The sequence below is a fragment of the Hyla sarda genome, unplaced genomic scaffold, assembly GCF_029499605.1.
Source record: "Hyla sarda isolate aHylSar1 unplaced genomic scaffold, aHylSar1.hap1 scaffold_2146, whole genome shotgun sequence".
Lineage (NCBI taxonomy): Eukaryota > Metazoa > Chordata > Amphibia > Anura > Hylidae > Hyla > Hyla sarda.
The window spans coordinates 17536-32800 of record NW_026608813.1 but is presented as its reverse complement, the minus strand read 5'-3'; the positions used below and the strand labels follow the sequence as shown (position 1 = coordinate 32800).

The 15265-nt window shown below is 41.3% G+C and overlaps 1 long non-coding RNA gene across 2 annotated transcripts; it reads right to left on the bottom strand.

The window, feature by feature from the left end:
* Window positions 1–458: 458 nt before the first annotated feature.
* On the bottom strand, window positions 459–14765 carry LOC130319651 (uncharacterized). 2 transcript variants are annotated; one of them, XR_008865797.1, is made up of 5 exons: window positions 14288–14765; window positions 2171–2255; window positions 1124–1325; window positions 859–1023; window positions 459–756 (listed from the first exon to the last, which is right to left on the bottom strand). It is a non-coding gene; the product is annotated as an uncharacterized LOC130319651 (long non-coding RNA). The 2 variants fall into 2 exon arrangements; XR_008865798.1 differs by lacking the exon at window positions 14288–14765 and adding an exon at window positions 11184–11511.
* Between the last annotated feature and the right edge of the window lie 500 nt (window positions 14766–15265).

Sequence of the window (15265 nt, the reverse complement as noted above, 5' to 3'; positions counted from 1 at the left end):
CATGATGTCACGAATCCCACCACAGGAACCAGTGAGCTAAACATACTATTTAGAATTTTGGTTGCTGCATGGAGATTGCTGGGGTCCCAGCAGCAGGATCCCCTTGATCAGACATCTTATTCCCTATCCTTTACATAGGGGATAAGATATCTAGAGGCGGAGTACCCCTTTAAGGGACAGTTCATGTACCCAAAAGTTGATCCTTTGCAACCGTATGACCCCTAGCAAGTTCCCTGCATGAGTCCCATTCATCAGAAAAAGGCTTGTGCATGGAACTTGCTGGGTGTTCTACGTTTGCCTCATAAACTGCACCACCCAGCACCAGTTGCCTCTCTCTGCACCGCATTATGCAGATCGTGCAGGAGAGCAGCTTTGGTCATCCATGTTTTGCTAACTCTATTTTCACACACAGAAATAAATTAATGAGTCGAGCAAGTCAAAGAACAGTTTAAAAAAAGGGGAACTTTATTTATTATTTATTAAAATGTTTGTGTAGGGGACTTTTTGTAACCTCCCATCACTCACAAAGAGCGTACAGTAACTAATACTCAGGACAGGAAAAACCTCCAGAGGGGAGGAAACCTGTAGGGAATCCATGGCTACTGTATGGCCCTTCCTCTGGGCATACTAAAGGAGGTTACCTCTATAATTTGGGCAAATGTTTCTGTGTATGTGCATGATTCCTAGGCCTGTGCCTTCATCCAACGTCTTGCTGTAGGTCCCGAAATGCTACTCCATGTCCTGGAAATAGTGCATCTAAGATAGGGGACAAAAAAGATAGATTATTTACATGTTTATCATAGAAATACACATGGAACTGCAATAAAAACCTTTTGGACAAAACAATGTAACACTTACCAGTCACAGTCATGTGCATGACTTTGCATTCCCGTGTCCCTACACAGTGTCCAGCACCGGCCCCTCACTGATGAACAGGACCAGTGTTATTTCTGGGGCTATGCCTTCATCCAACGTCTTGCTGTAGGTCCGGAAATGCTACTCCATGTCCTGGAGATAGTGCATCTAAGATAAGAAAAAAAAGATAAATTATTTACATGTTTATCATAGAAATACACATGGAACTGCACTAAAGACCTTTTGGACACAACAATGTAACACTTACCAGTCACAGTCATGTGTATGACTTTGCATTCCCGCGTCCCTACACAGTGTCCAGCACCGGCCCCTCACTGATGGAAAATGAACAGGAGCAGTGTTATTTCTGCTCAGTGCTGCTCTTTGGTGGACAATGGTTATGACATCACATGTGTGACACGCTGTTACCTCCTGGGAGTTCTATTTCAGTAGTGCTGCTCTCTGATTGGCTGAAAATCAAAAAAGCTTTCTAATATATTCTGTATGACTGTTATCTAAGGTTTTTGACAAATTTTATTAAAATGGCGCCACTCCCTGTGGGTGTGTTATATTTGTTTCTCCTAACCAGACATTCTGTATAAGTAATATAATTTGGTGGCCCCAACAGCCTCGGCCCATAGGTTTCTTACATAGATCAATGCTACTCCGGTAGGCTCAATGAGCAGCGCTGGCCGCCGGGACGTCTGACGAGTGACGTCCCTGACGTTGCGGTCTGGAACGAAGGATGTCACTAGTCATACGTCCCAGCAGCCATTGATTTAAAGTGGTCATGGCTCCTGCTGCCAGTTCAAGATCAGACACCATGGCCCTAGATTGACATACTGCAACACCGATCCCCTGTGGCTGCCCACCTGTTGCAAAACTACAACTCTCAGCCTTCGGCTGTCAGGGCATGCTGGGAGCAGGGGCGGATCCAGAGTCGAGTCTCGGGAGGGGCGCTATTAGAGTATTTTGTGTTGGCGGACAGAAGATTACGGAACTTACAATATTATTAAATGTATCATACAGTCCTAACCTTGTTTAAGACTCTTAGGCCGTGCTCATATGTCAGAAAAATAATCATATATACCAATTGCCACAGAATGGGAAAATGCTAAGGCTCTATAGTGAGGAGAATACGCAGTGATATCAGTGACTACAGGTGACGTCTTATCATTGTGTATTCTCCTCACTATAGAGAAGACGTCACCTGTAATCACTGATATCATTGTGTATTCTCCTCACTATAGAGATCAGTGATTACAGGTGACGTCTTCTCTATAGTCTTTCCTTATCTAATTCAGATGGTACATACCGCCAGGATTTGTTCCAGCTAAATCTTCTCTCTGCAGAACTTGATGCCCAGACGTCTCCTCACTATGCCAATGCATTCTGATCCTCTATATGAAAACAATAATTATTATAATACTGCCAAACACTGTATTCTTTGAATATAATACTGTCACACACCCTCCTAATATAATTCTGACATACTGTACCCCCTGAATATACAACACACTGTACCCTCTGAATATAATACCACCATACACTGTACCCTCTGAATATAATACTATCACACGCTGCACCCTCTAAATATAATACTATCACACACTGTACCCACTGAATATAATACTAACACACACTGTGCCCTCTAAATCTAATACTACCACACAGTGCATTCTCTGAATATAACTTGCTGTGCTGTAACTACCCTCTGAGTAAAATACCGTAATGTATTGTGGCCCCTAAAAAACGTACCACCCCAGAAATTCCTCACAATATACACTATACTTCTGAAAGGCAAAACACTCTGTGCCTTCACATATAGTAATAATGCCCCATCTTGTGCCCCTACATATAATATGACCCGTCCTGTTCCCCCACATAATAATGCCCTCTGTGCTGTGCCCCTCACATAGAATGCTCCTGTCATGTGCCCCACACATTTAATGCCCCCTGTGCTGTGCCCTTCACATATAATGCCCCCATTCTTTGCCCCTCACATATAATGCATCCATCATGCGCCCCTCATATATAAAGCCCCCATCATGCGTCCCGCACATATAATGCCCTTATCATGCGCCCCTCACATATAATGCCCCCTGTGCTGTGCCCTTTACATATAAAGCCCCATGTCCTGTCCACTCAGGGGGCATTATATGTGAGGGGCACAGCACAGGGGGCAATATATGTGAGGGGAACAGCACAGGGGGCAATATATGTGAGGGGAACAGCACAGGGGGCAATATATGTGAGGGGCACAGCACAGGGGGCATTATAAGTGTGGGGTACATAACAGGGGGCATTATATCATATAATGCCCCCCTGTGCTGTGCCCCACACATATAATGCCCCCTGTGCTGTGCCCCACACATATAATTTTTATGTGTGGCACAGCACAAGGGGCATTATATGTGAGGAGCACAGCACAGGGGGCATTATATGTGAGGGGCACAGCACAGGGGGCATTATATGTGAGGGGCATTATATCATATAATGCCCCCCTGTGCTGTGCCCCACACATATAATGCCCCCTGTGCTGTGTGCCCCACACATATAATTTATATGTGTTGCACAGCATAGGGGGCATTGGGTGATCGGCACAGCACAGGGGGCATTATATGATATAATGCCCCCCTGTCCTGTGCCCCTCACATATAATGCCCCCTGTGCTGTGCCCCTCACATATAATGTCCCCTGTGTCGTGCCCCTCACATAATGCCCCCTGTGCTGTGCCACACATATAAATTATATGTGTGGGGCACACAGCACAGGGGGCATTATATGTGAAGGGCACAGGACAGGGGGCATTATGTGAGGGGCACAGCACAGGGGGCATTATATGTGAAGGGCACAGGACAGGGGGCATTATGTGAGGGGCACAGCACAGGGGGCATTATATGTGAAGGGCACAGGACAGGGGGCCCCCTGTCATGTGCTCTTCACATATAATGCCCCCTGTGCTTTGCCCTGCAGACCAGGGACGTGCACAGACATTTTGGAGGGCAGGGGCTCAAGTAAAAAAGAGGGCACTTTTCATAATTTAAAAAACGTCTGCCAGACTTAATGGGCAGATGTGCTGCGGCCCAGGGACACAGTGGACTCCCGCCAGGCTTTCTCGACATTCTTAGCCCCCATAAAAGTTGGTGTTTTTGTAAAATCGAGTCAAGAACAGTTTCTATGAAGGTCTGCCATGTGTATATACACTTTGGCTGTGCTGTCAGTCTTATTTACAGAAAAGATATGACAGCTGCCCTATAATATACTGTATTATAGAGGAGATTTATCAAACCTGTGCAGAGAAAGAGCGGTGCAGTCGCCCATAGCAACCAATCAGATCGTTTTGCGGAAGGATTTTCCTCTGCAAAGGTTTTAATAAATCTCCCCCTATATGCCCCCACCTGAGCTCTATATGACAGAACCCAGCACCCATCACCAATCACCCATCACCCATCCCCAATCACCCAGCACCAATCACCCAGCACCCATCACCCATCCCCAATCACCCAGCACCAATCACCCAGCACCCATCACCCATCCCCAATCACCTAGCACCAATCACCCAGCACCCATCACCAATCACCCAGCACCCATCACCTAGCACCAATCACCCATCACCCATCACCCATCCCCAATCACCCAGCACTCTTCACCCATCCCCAATCACCCAGCACCAATCACCTAGCACCAATCACCCAGCACCCATCACCCATCCCCAATCACCTAGCACCAATCACCCAGCACCCATCACCCATCCCCAATCACCCAGCACCAATCACCTAGCACCAATAACCCAGCACCCATCACCCATCCCCAATCACCTAGCACCAATCACCCATCCCCAATCACCCAGCACCCATCCCCAATCACCCATCCCCAATCACCCAGCACCCATCCCCAATCACCCAGCACCCATCCCCAATCACCCAGCACCCATCCCCAATCACCCATCACCCATCCCCAATCATACAGCACCAATCACCCAGCACCAATCACCCAGCACCAATCACCCAGCACCCATTACCCAGCACCCATCACCAATCACCCAGCACCAATCACCCAGCACCAATCACCCAGCACCAATCACCCAGCACCCATCACCAATCACCCAGCACCAATCACCCAGCACCAATCACCCAGCACCAATCACCCAGCACCAATCACCCAGCACCCATCACCCAGCACCCATCACCAATCACCCATCACCAATCACCCACCTTACGCAGGAATCTCCACACAGCTCTGGTTCTTACACTGAAGAGATGGACACCACACTAATATATGCTTACAGTCTACAATATACTAGAGTTGGCAAAAAAAATAATTATAAATATACAAAGATGGCGAGGCATAGCACAGCATACAGGATGGAGGCAGGGAAGCTCCGCCTCCATTGCGCACAAGACTGACTTCGCATACTAGCAATGTGGGGCAATACCTAGAAAATGGAAAGACCAATTTTTGTATACTGCACTGTAACCTAGTGTATTGGGTTTAGTGCGAGTAAACAGCCTGTCAGTTTCCCTTTAATTATATACTGTACCTCCCCTTAATTCCCTATATACTGTGCCACCATTCATCTATTAATTCCCTATATACTGTGCCACCATTAATGAACTATATACTGTGCCACCATTCATCTATTAATTCCCTATATAATGTGCCACCATTCATCTATTAATTCCCTATATACTGTGCCACCATTAATGAACTATATACTGTGCCACCATTCATCTATTAATTCCCTATATACTGTGCCCCTATTAATGAACTAAATACTGTGCCACTATTAATGAACTATATACTGTGCCACCATTCATCTATTAATTCCCTATATACTGTGCCACCATTAATGAACTATATACTTTGCCACCATTCATCTATTAATTCCCTATATACTGTGCCACCATTCATCTATTAATTCCCTATATACTGTGCCACCATTCATCTATTAATTCCCTATATACTATGTCACCATTAATGAACTATATACTGTGCCACCATTCATCTATTAATTCCCTATATACTGTGCCACTATTAATTAACTATATACTGTGCCACCATTCATCTATTAATTCCCTATATACTGTGCCACTATTAATGAACTATATACTGTGCCACTATTAATGAACTATATACTGTGCCACCATTCATCTATTAATTCCCTATATACTGTGCCACCATTCATCTATTAATTCCCTATATACTTTGCCACTATTAATGAACTATATACTGTGCCACTATTAACCCCTTAAGGACTCAGCCCATTTTGGCCTTAAGGACTCAGACAATTTAATTTTTACGTTTTCATTTTTTCCTCCTCGCCTTCTAAAAATCATAACTCTTTTATATTTTCATCCACAGACTAGTATGAGGGCTTATTTTTTGCGTGACCAGTTGTCCTTTGTAATGACATCACTCATTATATCATAAAATGTATGGCGCAACCAAAAAACACTATTTTTGTGGGGAAATTAAAACGAAAAACGCAATTTTGCTAATTTTGGAAGGTTTTGTTTTCACGCCGTACAATTTATGGTAAAAATGACATGTGTTCTTTATTCTGAGGGTCAATACGATTAAAATGATACCCATTATTATATACTTTTATATTATTGTTGCGCTTAAAAAAAATCACAAACTTTTAAACCAAATTAGTACGTTTATAATCCCTTTATTTTGATGACCTATAACTTTTTTATTTTTCCGTATAAGCGGCGGTATGGGGGCTCATTTTATGCGCCATGATCTGTACTTTTTTTTGATACCACATTTGTATATAAAAAACTTTTAATACATTTTTTATAATTTTTTTTTTAATAAAATGTATTAAAAAAGTAGGAATTTTGGACTTTTAAAAATTTTTTTCGTTCACGCCGTTCACCGTACGGGATCATTAACATTTTATTTTAATAGTTCGGACATTTACGCACGCGGCGATACCAAATATGTCTATAAAAAATGTTTTTTACGCTTTTTGGGGGTAAAATAGGAAAAAACGGACGTTTTACTTTTTTATTGGGGGAGGGGATTTTTCACTTTTTTTTTACTTTTACTTTTACATTTTTTTACATTTTTTTTTACACTTGAATAGTCCCCATAGGGGACTATTCATAGCAATACCATGATTGCTAATACTGATCTGTTCTATGTATAGGACATAGAACAGATCAGTATTATCGGTCATCTCCTGCTCTGGTCTGCTCGATCACAGACCAGAGCAGGAGACGCCGGGAGCCGCACGGAGGAAGGTGAGGGGACCTCCGTGCGGCGTTATGAATGATCGGATCCCCGCAGCAGCGCTGCGGGCGATCCGATCGTTCATTTTAATCGCGAACTCCCGCAGATGCCGGGATCTGTATTGATCCCGGCACCTGAGGGGTTAATGACGGACGCCCGCGAGATCGCGGGCGTCGGCCATTGCCGGCGGGTCCCTGGCTGCGATTAGCAGCCGGGATCAGCCGCGCATGACACGGGCATCGCTCCGATGCCCGCGGTTATGCTTAGGACGTAAATGTACGTCCTGGTGCGTTAAGTACCACCTCACCAGGACGTACATTTACGTCCTGCGTCCTTAAGGGGTTAATGAACTATATACTGTGCCACCATTCATCTATTAATTCCCTATATACTGTGCCACCATTCATCTATTAATTCCCTATATACTGTGCCACCATTAATGAACTATATACTGTGCCACCATTCATATATTAATTCCCTATATACTGTGCCAACATTAATGAACTATATACTGTGCCACTATTATTTAACTATACTGTGCCACCACTAAGGGTGCATTCACACGTGCGTATTTTCTGCTGCAGATCTGCTGCAGATCTGCTTTAGCAGATTTCTCTTCCCATTGTCAATGAGAAGCAAAATCTGCAGCAAAAATAGGCACACGTGAACGCACCCTAAGGATCTACACACAGTGCCAGCATACATAAAAATATAATGTTCCAATATAATGAAATATATGCTGTGCTTCCATAAATTCCCTATATACTGTGCTTACATTCCTCTATTAATTCCCTAATAATGTGCTTCATACAATAAATACAAGCACATAACATAAAGGCACATACAGTACATAGGTAATAATATACACACATACAGTACATAGGTAATATACACACATACAGTACATAGGTTATATACACACATACAGTGCATAGGTAATATACACACATACAGTACATAGGTAATATACACACATACAGTGCATAGGTAATATACACACATACAGTGCATAGGTAATATACACACATACAGTACATAGGTAATATACACACATACCGTACATAGGTAATATACACACATACAGTGCATAGGTAATATACACACATACAGTACATAGGTAATATACACACATACAGTACATAGGTAATATACACACATACAGTACATAGGTAATATACACACATACAGTGCATAGGTAATATACACACATACAGTGCATAGGTAATATACACACATACAGTACATAGGTAATATACACACATACAGTACATAGGTAATATACACACATACAGTACATAGGTAATATACACACATACAGTACATAGGTAATATACACACATACAGTGCATAGGTAATATACACACATACAGTACATAGGTAATATACACACATACAGTGCATAGGTAATATACACACATACAGTACATAGGTAATATACACACATACAGTACATAGGTAATATACACACATACAGTACATAGGTAATATACACACATACAGTACATAGGTAATATACACACATACAGTGCATAGGTAATATACACACATACAGTACATAGGTAATATACACACATACAGTACATAGGTAATATACACACATACAGTACATAGGTAATATACACACATACAGTACATACGTAATATACACACATACAGTACATAGGTAATATACACACATACAGTACATAGGTAATATACACACATACAGTACATAGGTAATATACACACATACAGTACATAGGTAATATACACACATACAGTACATAGGTAATATACACACATTTGTGCATAGGTAATATACACACATACAGTCCATAGGTAATATGCACACATACAGTACATAGGTAATATACACACATACAGTACATAGGTAATATACACACATACAGTACATAGGTATTATACACACATACATAGAGACACTGACACATACATACAACATGGAATATATACTAAAAGATATAGCCAATAGGCACATCATACATACAGGTACACACATACAATCACTCACAGATAACACACATACATAGATTTACTTGCTCATATATATATATATATATATATATACACACACACACACACACACACATATATACATACATACACATACACATACATACACAGACAGATTCACTTGCTCACATATATATACACACACATACATACACACATATATACACACACACATATATGCATACACACACATATACATACACACATACATACATACATACATACACACATACACACATATATACACACACACATATATACATACACACACATACATACACACACACACACATACATACACACACATACACATATATACATACACACACATACATATATACATACATATACATACACACACATACACACATATATACATACATACACACACATACATACATACACACATACACACACATACACACATATATACATACATATACATACACACACATACACACATATATACATACATACACACACACACATACACACACATACATACATACATACACACATACACACACATACACACATATATACATACATATACATACACACACATACACACATATATACATACATACACACACATACATACACACATACATACATACACACACATACACACATATATACATACACACACAGTGGTGTGGAAATAAAAAAAAAAACTACTTGTCCAAGGGACTAAAGCGGAACACAATCTACTTGTCCCTCAAGAAAATCTACTTGTCCTGGTTGATGAAATAATTTCAACCAAAATAGTCTGATCCCCCCCCACTAGACCACCAGGGATGGATATAAGATCCCTTTAGACACTGCTGACAGCGGTGATCTAATGGGTTAATAGGTGATCGCAGCATGCCAGGCTATTAGCGGAGGGAGAGCTGTAGCTCCTCTTACACCCCAGACAAGCCCAGAAAAGTCTAGATGTAACTTTTTGATCACCTTATAAAACATTTCTCATATGAAGTGACCAAAAATTAGCAATTCTGGACTATTCTTTACATTTACACCGTTCACTGTACGGTTTAATTAACATTATATTTTAATAGTCTGGACATTTCCACATGTAGCGATACCACTTATGTTTATTTTTGTACATTATTTTTATTTAAAGAAAATTGGAAACTTTTATTAGGAAAGGGGCTTATTCACATGTATACGCACTTTATAAAATATTTTAATCACTATTTTTCAGTCTCAATAGGGACTTATGTGTTACTGGGGGGGGGGGGTTCTGCTTCTCCAGTTTATGTGCTGCATTTTGTGTCAGAAAATGCTGGAAGTTGCATTTAGTTACTAGATAACTACAACACCCAGCATGCCCTGATGCAGCCTATGGCTCTGCAGCTGGGGGATTCTGGGGGTGCAATTTAGTGCGGGTGCCACTAAAAATAAATAAAATTAGATGGCTCGACGTGACAGTCCGCTCCTACACCCGCCACACACACACCCGCCACTGCACCCCCCCCCCAACATCATACATTACATACACTCACACCATACATATACACCATACATATGCACACATCATACATACACCTGCCGCTGCCCCCCCACATCATACATCACATACACACACATCACACTTAGACATTATACACACATCATACATAGACAGACATCATACACACATCATGCATTACATACACATCACACATAGACATTATACACACATTATACATTACATACACATCACACATAGACATCATACACACATACACTCACACCATACATATCCACCAGTGTTTCCCAACCAGGGTGCCTCCAGCTGTTGCAAAACTATAACTCCCAGCATGCCCAGGGCATGCTGGGAGTTGTAGTTTTGCAACAGCTGGAGGCACCCTGGTTGGGAAACACTGATATACACCATACATATATATCATATACATCATATACATATACATATCATATCATATATATCATACATATCATATATCATATACATCATATACATCATACATACACCTGCCCCCCATCATACATTACATACACACATCACACATACACTCACACCCTACATATACAACCACCCTTCCTGCCGCCGCCTGTATTCTCGGTCTCCTCACCTGAGCCGCCATGAGTGGACATCAGAGCTGTAGTCCCGGCCGGTGTGAGGTCAGATTTCCGTCCTCCCCCTCCCCCCCTGCTCTGTGTTTTCCCCGTGCAAACAAGCAACCTCCCCGTGGTGGATTAGGTCCTGTGGAGACAGGGGGAGGGGGAGGGATAGAGCTGTGTGCGGGGGATGGAGCTGTGCACGGAGCTGTCTACATCCTCTCTCTCCCCCTGCTGTGTCTTCTGAGCTCCGTCCATCCTCCGGGAGGGGAGATAAGGGGGCTCTGCAGTCAGCTGGAGGCCGCCGCCCCCTCCATACACTCTGAGCACCGGTGTGAGGTGTAGACTTCCATCGGCTCCTGCGCCTCACACCGACATTAAAGAAAAATAAGGGGGGGGAAGTCTGTCTGTCCCTGCCCGATACAGGGCTAAATCTATAAACAATTCACCTGCCCGGCGCCCAAAACTACTTGTCCTGGGCGTCGGGCTATAGGATTTCCACATCCCTGACACACATACATACACACATATACACATAGATACACACATATATACATACATACACATACATACATATACACATAGATTCACTTGCTCACATATATACATACACACACACACTGACATACAATCACTCACATATATACACACACACTGACATACAATCACTCACATATATACACACACACTGACATACAATCACTCACATATATACATACACACACACTGACATACAATCACTCACATATATACATACACACACACACTGACATACAATCACTCAAATATATATACACACACACTGACATACAATCACTCACATATATACATACACACACACTGACATACAATCACTCACATATATACATACACACACACTGACATACAATCACTCACATATATATATATATACATGCACACACACACACTGACATACAATCACTCACATATATACATATACACACACTGACATACAATCACTCACATATATACATACATACACACACACTGACATACAATCACTCACATATATACATATACACACACACTGACATACAATCACTCACATATATACATACACACACTGACATACAATCACTCACATATATACATACACACACACACTGACATACAATCACTCACATATATACATACACACACACTGACATACAATCACTCACATATATACATATACACACACTGACATACAATCACTCACATATATACATATACACACACACTGACATACAATCACTCACATATATACATATACACACACACACTGACATACAATCACTCACATATATACACACACACACACTGACATACAATCACTCACATATATACATATACACACACTGACATACAATCACCCACATATATACATATACACACACTGACATACAATCACTCACATATATACATATACGCACACTGACATGCAATCACTCACATATATACATATACACACACTGACATACAATCAATCACATATATACACACACACACACTGACATACAATCACTCACATATATACACACACACACACTGACATACAATCACTCACATATATACATATACACACACTGACATACAATCACTCACATATATACATATACACACACTGACATACAATCACTCACATATATACATATACACACACACTGACATACAATCACTCACATATATACATATACAAACTGACATACAATCACTTACATATATACATATACACACACTGACATACAATCACTCACATATATACATATACACACACACACTGACATACAATCACTCACATATATACATATACACACTGACATACAATCACTCACATATATACATATACACACACACTGACATACAATCACCCACATATATACATATACACACACTGACATGCAATCACTCACATATATACATACACACACTGACATGCAATCACTCACATATATACATACACACACTGACATACAATCACTCACATATATACATACACACACACACACACTGACATACAATCACTCACATATATACATATACACACACACTGACAATCACTCACATATATACATACACACACACACTGACATACAATCACTCACATATATACATATACACACACTGACATACAATCACTCACATATATACATACACACACTGACATACAATCACTCACATATATACATACACACACACACACACACTGACATACAATCACTCACATATATACATATACACACACACTGACATACAATCACTCACATATATACATATACACACACTGACATACAATCACTCACATATATACACACACACTGACATACAATCACTCACATATATACACACACACTGACATACAATCACTCACATATATACATATACACACACTGACATACAATCACCCACATATATACATACACACACTGACATACAATCACTCACATATATACATACACACACTGACATACAATCACTCACATATATACATACACACACTGACATACAATCACTCACATATATACATACACACACTGACATACAATCACTCACATATATACATACACACACTGACATACAATCACTCACATATATACATACACACACACACACACTGACATACAATCACTCACATATATACATATACACACACTGACATACAATCACTCACATATATACATATACACACACTGACATACAATCACTCACATATATACACACACTGACATACAATCACTCACATATATACATACACACACTGACATACAATCACTCACATATATACATACACACACACACACACTGACATACAATCACTCACATATATACATATACACACACTGACATACAATCACTCACATATATACATATACACACACTGACATACAATCACTCACATATATACACACACACTGACATACAATCACTCACATATATACACACACTGACATACAATCTCTCACATATATTTACAGTTACTTACAGTAAGGCCCCATCCATCCCTCTCTGCACATACATAGAGATAGACACACACACACATATATATATATATATATATATATATATATATACACACACACTGACATACAATCACTCACATATATTTACAGTTACTTACAGTAAGGGCTGCTTAGACTGGTTTGTGGCCGGACATGTTGTGGGCGGGGCCTCCCTCTGCCTCCCTCTGCCTCCTCTGCTCCTGTCTCCTCCGTGTGGAGAGAAGCAAAGAAATGGCAGATAATGACAGGGTGAGTGGCGCCCCCTTGCTGCAGGGAGGGCACAGCACCCTCCATTAAACCACATACAAATCTCCAGCAATGGATCCTTTTTACTTCACTTGTCAGCCTGAGTCTGCACCTCCTTTTGTGAGGGCACTAGAGGGGCAGGTGAGGAAAAGGGCAGGGGCTCCAGCCCCCTTTCACTCCTATGTGTGCACGTCCCTGCTGCAGACCCTCATTAAATATTCCCTTTTCTCTGACCCCCCTCCTCCTAACAGTGGCGCATATCCTGTTTCCATAATCCCCTGGACCCTGAGCATACCCTTACTTACAGTATGCAGGCCGCAGGGACGGGTCCTCCAGGCGCCGGCGCGATGATGTGACGTCATCGCGCCGGCCTTTAGTGGATCTCGTCCCCGCAGCTCACACGCTGTGTACTCACAGCGTGTGTGTAAGGTTAGTGCAGTGTTTCCCAACCTTTTTCGGGTCGTGGCACACCTCGTAAAAAATTTTTTTCGCGGGGCACCGCTACCGAGGTTGACGAGCAAAAAAAAAGAGGGAAAAAACGCACTGCACTATATCTATTTATCTGTCTCACTGTCACTCAGTACTTACTGCACTTGTCTCCTTGGAGGACCGGACTATAGTAAAAAAAAAATATATATATATATATATATGTATATATATATATATATATATATATATATATGAACAAATTCCTATGCACACTGCATATATCTTATCTTGCATATATCTTATTTTCCCCCACATTAGGCTGGCAGTATAGTCCCCACACATTAGGCTGGCAGTATAGTCCCCCCACATTAGGTTGGCAGTATAGTCCCCACACATTAGGTTGGCAGTATAGTCCCCCCACA